We start from the raw sequence: 8,856 nt of genomic DNA, 5'->3' as shown, positions 1-8,856 counted from the left end.
ATTTTGGTTATTAGATTGTATCTTGTTTATTTATTTTTGGGATAACTTGATGTATTTACATGCTTTTGGATTTAGTCAGGAATGATTGAACTTAAGACAATGTTCAAATTGTGGTTAAGGCTTTAATCAACTTTGATGATAGTTATCGACCATCTCCAGTCCATATCTGTAGGGCATATCTGACGTAATCTAAACATAGATGAAATATATCCATTTGTACATTCTTCTGATTTTTCATATCAATAAAACTGTTTTGTGGCCTTATATGGGGTAACTGTTGGCTTTCCAGCATCAATGGAATCATCAGGTCAAACTGGACAACCAACTGTTGCTGACTAGCAAGAGAAGGTTTATCAGAGAGTAAGATTTTATACATTCTAATTCTTCTTAAAATTGCAATTTGGTTTTCAGCGTTGGTGTGGGTGTATGTATCTTCATATTTTCACAATGATTGGTTTTCTATATGTCTGTCTAAGAGCTCTTTTGTAAAGAATATTGGATTTTTGTTTGTTTGTTTGTTCTGGAGAGATACCGTGTCATCTTCACTATTTAACTGTTCACAACCATGAATGAATGCAGCAATCCATAAGAGATGCCTTCACACTCCTAAACTACATGCTTTTTTCTTGCCCTTCTTTTTCAATCTGAAATGCCTTGAGAAATCATTTTTTCTTCTGAAAATGCATCTTAGATTATATGTTAGGGTCCAACACTAACCCATTTATTTATGTAATAAGCCTAATGGACCTATTAGAGTCATAGATAGCTAGTTGAGTCAATAAATTCCTTAAGATGTTATCTGTATTAAGAACAATTGCAAGTGGTTGACCCCCATTATAGAAAAGGGACCATAATTTGTTATAAATGGGTCATAGTTAATAAACAAAGTGGCTAACCCATGTTACATAAGGGGCCACTAGTAGTTAGGGTTTTGGATGTCATTAAGATATAAATAGTCTTAGATAGAAAGGGAAGATTAATCAAGTTTTATTGTAATTGAGCTCTACTCTGATGGAGGTTGCCCCCTTGAAGGGGTAAGTGAACATTGTAATCTACTTCCGAATAATAACATATATTTGTAGCTTGTCTTAATTCGTGTGATATTCTCTGTTTCTGGAAATATTGTTTTGTATTTATGGAATTTTTTTATGCTCGTAGGTCAAGTGCCTGACAAGTGGTATCAAAGCACTTTCCAGGGCCAATTGTACCTCCAATTTTCACATAATTTGTTTTAGGCTAGAGACTTGTTCTAATGTCCTTAAACCACGAGATCTGTCATTGAGCACATAAACCTATGAATTTGGGGATACATGTATGCAGAAAATACAAGAGGAAGTCATGCTTCTTGGACTCCCTTGTAACCCCTGTGGGTACCCCTTTGAGTAGTAGCGCATTAGACAAAACCACACATGGAACTCTCGTCCATGTACCCTTATGTATATTGAAAGCCCCACAGGGTAACCTGAAACCTCACCTTAGATAAGTTTTCAGTCGTCTTGTTGCTACAATACACTGAGAACAAAACTCAGATATATTACTCACTTGTAAAATAGGGCAGTCGGGTAGTACAAATAAGGATATGGTTGATCCTCCTTAGTTAGCGCTTTGAAAGAGTGGGCCGAGTACTATTGGTGGACCCCTGCATATATTGTGATATGTAGCACTTGACACTCCTTTGTGACCATAGTTCCCTCAATACCACCCCATACCTTGTCGTTAAGATTAGATCCAATAGTTGGGGTTTTTCCACCATTATACATATTAGATCCAGCAATTGGGGTTTTACTATCGCAGTACAGATTAGATTTAGAAGTCGGGTTTTTCATAGCATAGATCAGACTCTTTGTGCAGTTAGGTATTGGTTGCCATAGTCCACATTAGATTTTCATAGACATTTTGTAGTGCAAAAAATTTGGGGTTTCAATTACTACAACCCAGGCTTGATTTTCACAGGCTATTTGGTAGTATCAAGCATTCTAGATTTCGACCACCATGGTATTGATCAATTGGGAGTAAAACTCCTTTTGGATTTAAAAAAAGAAAAAATTCTAGGGCCATCACAGTACTCCTGCAAGAGACCTATCCCATCATAATCAAGACAACAAGCTAATCATAGTGGTAACATTCACCGGCAAGCCCCCAATTTTCATGTGGTCCCAAAATTTTCCTCAGATTCAAGTGACCCACATCACTAGACTTTTAAGCTTGCCCTCTTTCCAACCATACTACTCTTAAGTAAGCTTAAAATTTGATTAGGGTCAATGTATGTATAGTACCATGTCTCAAGTTATGATGGCGAAGAAGGAAGTGGAGAAAGTTGAAGCCATAGGGAAAAGGTTCAATGAGTTCCATACATCCATCAACAAAATCTCATATGCATTGAATTCCATGCAGATGTCTCATGAACCCATAAGGGAAGAACATAATGTTGATGCACACATAGAAGGATAATCCAATCATCACATTCATTTCAATGGAGGTCACCAATATTCGAGCCATTGAACACCCAAGCTAAACATGTAGAAATTTGATGGCTCTAACTCGGTAGTATGAGTAGCACAAATGGAACAATATTTCCTCCTTAACAATATCTGGGAAGACGAAACTAAACTACATGTGGGAGCTCTTTACTTGGACTAAGAGTGATGGTAGTGGTGGCAGTGGCATCAGAAATGATACCCAAGGAGGCTAACTTGGAACATGTTCTCAAAAGTCCTTTGTGACCGCTTTGATCAGGAATCTCACTTTCTGGGTCGTCTCACAAAGCACAGGAAAAATGGTACAATACAGGATTACATTGCAACCTTTAAGAAATTGGCCATCAGGACTGATGAACTAGGAGATGCCTTTTACTTGGAATGTTTCATCAGTGGCTTAAAGGAATCCATCCAAGCCCATGTCAGGAATGCATCACCCAACTACTTGGTTGGAAGCATACAACAAGTCCATAGAGGTAGAAGTCACTTCAAATTCCCAATCATATTGTCCAAATTTCATCACATTGGCATATCCCATGCGAGCTACAAGCCCCACCTAAAAACATAAGGTTCAAAAAGTGTCGTTAGAAAAAATGGTAAAAATAAGGAAACAAGGACCCAAATACTATTGTGATGAAAATTACTCCCCATGACATGGCTATTGTCACTTAGTTAACTCAATAAGTTTGATTTGGAAACACTTTATTTCAGTTTTACATGATTAATTACTAATTTGTAGCAATTTATTTAAGTTAATTTGAGTTATTGGCAGTTTAACTAGTTCTAATCGTCAGAAGAACTAGTGGATGCCAAATTGTGGATGTGTAACTTCAACCACACTAAGTGATCAACCAATTAACTGATCAATCAACCAAAAATAATTGTTTCATGTAGAAAACTCGAGTTACCCAGTTGAGATGGAGATTCTAAGGCAGTGTACTAGTAATTGTAGCATATTCCCATGTGTACAAGTGGTGCGTGCAGTCAGAGTATGACCTAAGGCTAATGCGCAATTCCTTGGTGTGAAATTCCTAAAAAAATAGGGGAAATTTACCAAGGGAGAATCTCAAGGAAATAGGAGCTTGGTAAGGTTTGAAATTGGCTAAGTTTTGGGCCAAGATCAGTCAATCAGGCATAGGGATAGACTATACACTTGCAGGGTGTGCTCAGGCTAGAGAAAGCATTGTATTTCTTCTTTATTCTCTGATTAATGTAACACAGATAGTAATTTGTTTTGAGTAGTTGGTTTTTCCTAGATAAATCTCTATGTATGTGTGATATTTTCTTTTTCATCTCAATGATTCTTATTTTATATGGTGAATTAACTTTTGCAGATCAGTAGAGTAGCTTCAAGTTGTGTGATTTAGCAAATTTCACGAGAAGTATTGAATCTACACATTAATTTCTATAATTTCGAAGTCCTTATCGCTGATGGGGGGACCATGAAATGTGAAGGCCACTGTGAAAATATTAAGCTTCAAATGGGGTATTATCATCTCAAGACCCACATGTTTTCCATTGAAATGGGTGGTTGTGATGTTGTCCTTGGTGCTGAATGGTTTCGTACATTGGTCCTTATCGCAATGGACTTCTAGGAGTTATATATGAGCTTTCAACAGAATGGCCATTCTCATACACTGAGGGGAATTTAAGTAGGGGATCCTACTATCATCAAGTTTCATTAAATGGAGAATCTTTTAAAAAAGATCCATCACGAGATAGTAGCACAATTTAATGCCATTCATTCCATTGAATCCACTCCTCCAATTCATCTTGATATGCAATAGGTATTAGATCACCACCAGCAAGTCTTTTAAAAACACAAGGATCTCCCACCCTCTAGGGTTGAACATGATCATAACATCCCTTTTCTATCGGGTACACAACCACCAAATTTGTGCCCCTATTGCTAGCATTTTTCCCAAAATAATGAAATTGAAAAAATCATCAAGGAACGCCTCGAAGCTGGTCTTATTCATCCCAGCACCAACCCTTATTCATCTCTGATGGTCATGGTTCTAAATAGAGACGATGAATGGAACACATGTCTATAATGTAGGGCCCTTAACAAGCTCACTATCAAGGAAAAATTCCATATCCCAGCAGTTGATGATCTGCTTGATGAACTGTATGGTGCCAAATTTTTTACCAAGCTAGACCTTCGCTCATGCTATCACCTAATACGGATGAAGGAAGTTGAAATTTTAAAAACAACTTTCCAAACTCATGAAGGCCATTATGAATTCTTGGTCATGCCATTTGGCCTTTGCAATGCACCATTCACTTTTCATAGCCTCATGAACCACCTTCTGAAACCATATATCAAAAAATTTGTCTTGGTCTTTTTTGATGATATTCTCATCTACAACATAACATGGGACACTCACTTTCAACATGTTGACCAGGTATTGCAACGAATCCAAGATTGTAAACTATTTGTCAAATTATCCAAGTGTACCTTTCGCATGGAAGAAGTAGATTATTTGGGACACATTGTGGGACATGAAGGAGTGAAGGTTGATCCAAAAAAGATTCAGGCAATGCAAGATTAGCCCCAACCAAAAACCTTTAAGAGTTTGAGGGGATTATTGGGTATAATAGGTTATTATCACAATTTGTTCCTCAATTATGGAAGCATTACCAGGCCCCTCACTAATATTCTCAAGAAAAAATCATTTATTTGGATTAACGTGGCTCAGTAGGCCTTTTTAGCTCTCAAACAGGCAATGTGCTCCAGTCCAATATTGGCCATACCAGACTTTACAAAACCTTTTGTGATTGAATGTGATTCTTCGGGTATGGGAATTCATGTAGTATTAATGTAGGAAGGTAGACCATTGGCTTTCACAAGTGAACAACACAGTGGCAAGCATCTGGGTCAATCTACATATGAGAAAGAAATAATGTCGATCATACATGGAGTAGACAATTGGTGACAATACTTATTTGAGTATCGTTTCCAAATCCGCATTGACCATCATAGCCTAAAATATTTCCTCAAGCAACAGCTATCATTGCCACAACAAAATAAATGACTTGAAAAAATGTTGAGATATGATTATGAGATAACTTACAAGAAGGGGTGTGACAATGTAGTGGTTGATGCCTTATTGCGCCAATTTGAGGATGAGGGCACCCTATTATCCCTCTCTCTACCCATACCATATTGGATTGAAGAGGTCTATCATGAATAGTTCTCCCACCCCTCTTTGTCCGAACTCATTCATAAATTAAGAGCATATCTTAATTCCTCAGAGGACTACTATTGGAAGGATGAGGTTCTTCACTACAAAGGTCGAGTAGTGTTATCCCCGACCTCCACCTTAAAAACCTACATATTGGAAGAGATGCACTCCTATCTGATCATAGGAAATTTAGGTGTTCAGAAGACTTATGCATGAGCACACCGATCTTTCTTTTGGACTGGCATGAAGAATGGAATTGTTAATTTGGTTGCTAAATGTGATGTATGCCAACATAATAAAGGGGAAACGATCAAGCTACCAGGAACTTTACAACCATTGTAATTCCCTTCTTTCGTCTAGATAGATGTTTCCATGGATATCATTAAAGGTCTCCCAAACTTAGGGGATAAATAAGTCATCATGGTGGTTATTGACAAACTTTCCAACTATTCTCATTTTTGCACTCTACTATACCCATTTACCCCAATATTGGTGGCTATAGTTTTCATGGAACAAATCCTCAAACTGCATGGCACGCCAACTTCCATTTTGTCTGATCGAGACCCCACTCTCACCATAACATTTTGGAAGGAACTTTTCAAGCTACAGGGCACGCAACTTCAACTGAGTACAACTTATCATCCCCAAACCGATGGCCAAACAGAAGTAGTCAACAAATGTTTGGAAACCTATATGCGGTGCTTCACTTCAGACAAGTAGCATTAAAGGGTATAGTGGTTTCCTTTAGCTACATGGTGGTATAATACTAACTATCATGAGCGCACCGAGATGACACCATATGAGGTAGTGTATGGCTAACTCCCAGCTTCACCAACTTATTATATCCCTGGATGTTTGAAAGTATAAACCGTTGATCAGCTCCTACAAATTTGTGTCTTCATGATCATTCATCTCAAAGATAATCTACATTAAGCTTAGAACTAAATGAAGCAAAAGGCCAACCAACATCATTCTGAGCGGTCATTTCAGGTAGTTTACCAAGTGTTCCTGTGAATCCAACTGTATAAGTAGACTTGTCTCAAAGAAAAGGGTTTCAAGAAACTAGCACCAAAATTCTATTGGCCTTATGAGGTACTTCAACGTGTAGGAGAAGTCACTTACAAATTGGCCTTGCCAACTACTTCAAAAATCCACCCAGTCTTCCATGTATCGTGCCTCAAGAAAGTTGTGGGGAACAATTGTAGGGTTCAAACAAGTCTGCCAGAATTGTGTGAGGAAGGCTCACTTTGGCTCCAACCTGAAAATTTCCTTGATACTTTCGAAAGACATCTCCACAATTGCACGATCAAGGAAGTCCTCATCAAGTGGAAAGACACCTCTCCAGCAGATGCGACATGGGAACCAACCACTATTCTTCAGCATTTTCCGCGGCTTCAGCATTGAGGACAAGGTTTCTTTTGTTGGAGGAGGGCATGTTAGGGTCCAAACCTAGCCCCTTTATTTATGTAATAATCCCAGGGGGCCTAGTCAGAGTCATAGTTAATTAGTTGAGTCAATAAAGCCTATAAGAAGTTATCCACATTAATAATAACTATAACTGGTTGACCCAGATTATAGAAAAGGGACCACAATTTGTTATAAACCGACCATAGTTAATAGATAAAATGGTTAACCTGTGTTACACAAGGGACCACTAGTAGTTGGGGTTTTGGATGTCATTAATCTATAAATAGTCTTAGATAGCAAGGGAAGAATCAACAAGTCTTATTGTAATCAATATTTTCTCTGTTGGAGGTTTCCCCTTGTAGAGGCAAGTGAACATTGTAATCCTCTTTTGAATAATAAAATATATTTGCAACTTGTATCAATTCATGTGATATTTCTATGTTTCTAGAAATATCGTTTCATATCTTTTGTATTTTATTATTCTCATAGGTCAAGAGCATAACATTATATTATTTAATGATAAATAATACATCAACATACATCTTTAAACGAAGCTGTGATTATGTAGATTACTCTTCCCTGTGTAAGTGAGGAGAGCAAACGTATATGCTTGGCTCCAATCTTAAGGTAGTCTACATCTTTTCTGATGTAGAGTCTCTTGAGAGTGGATGCCTTGATAAATTTTTGGTGTTTCATGAACAATTAAAGTAATAGAAATTGTTATGTTATTTTTGTAGCTACAAACTCTGAAGGAGATGTATTTTCCAGAGATAAAAGAATTGTTTACCAAACTTCAAACGAAATGTCAGCAGGTGTGTTTTCATTTTTTCCCTAACTACTTTGACTATTGTCTACTTAATAAAATGGCTTGATAGTATTATGAATATATGGCAAGTGAGACGTGAAATCATACAGTGAAGTAATCTAAATGATGTTGTCAGAGTAGGCTGGAGTTGTATTGACAATGCAATTCAAGTAGCCACTATTGATGGTGATAAATCGTTGCATTTCATGCCTGTGTTTGACCTGTTTCAAAAAGGAATACCAATAGTTATGACAGTTTTCTATTTTAGTTCATTTTGGCTTGACCGCTCATAGAATTGTTGTTTTAGCAGCCCATGCAACCTGATCAATCCGAAAAGCTTAAGCACTACAAAACTACTTTGCAACGTATGATGGCATATTTTCAAGTTCCAAAGAGCAGTATTCCACCAGGGTTTAAAGAAGACAAGGTTGATGCTTTTGAGAAACATATTCAAGCCATTCTGAACTCGTTTAAGTAGAGAAAATCTGCTCCACAACAACAACAGGGACAACAACAACTTCCAAGCCAAGTTAACAACCAAGTGCAATCTATGCAACCACAAGAGAAGCATGTTAATCCACTCCAACAAATGAATTTACAGCCTTCAGTTACTTCAATGCAACCAAACATCGTGACACCTATTCAACACAGTTCCATGCCTCTGTTACAACAATCTGGTGGACAAACATCACACCAAAATATTCATACTACGATGCAGTCTGCCACCAATCTAAATGCATCACAAGGAACTGGTGTAACTTCCTTGCAGCAGAGTTCATTAAATCATCTTCAACATAATAATAATATTAATTCTCTTCAGCAAAATAATGCTCCTCTTCAGAAGAATAATATTATCTCCTTACAACAAAATGGCATCAATCCTCTACAACAAAATAATATAATTTCTCTGCAACACCATCACCACCAAGCTCTAAAGCAACAAGAAATTATGCAAGCACAAGCGCAACAACTTAAAACAACA

General features: G+C 37.4%; 1 long non-coding RNA gene across 1 annotated transcript; it reads left to right on the top strand.

The window, feature by feature from the left end:
* The first annotated feature begins 286 nt into the window (after positions 1–286).
* Positions 287–8,283, top strand: LOC149266084 (uncharacterized). The gene is made up of 3 exons (XR_016252400.1): positions 287–360; positions 7,807–7,881; positions 8,185–8,283. It is a non-coding gene; the product is annotated as an uncharacterized LOC149266084 (long non-coding RNA).
* The last annotated feature ends 573 nt before the right edge of the window (positions 8,284–8,856 follow it).

The sequence above is a fragment of the Pinus tabuliformis genome, chromosome 6 (assembly GCF_031772625.1).
Source record: "Pinus tabuliformis cultivar Carrire ecotype Pingquan chromosome 6, CPIR1, whole genome shotgun sequence".
NCBI lineage: Eukaryota > Viridiplantae > Streptophyta > Pinopsida > Pinales > Pinaceae > Pinus > Pinus tabuliformis.
Note: the sequence above shows the minus strand (reverse complement) of the source record. Positions and strands in the feature narration are given on the sequence as shown.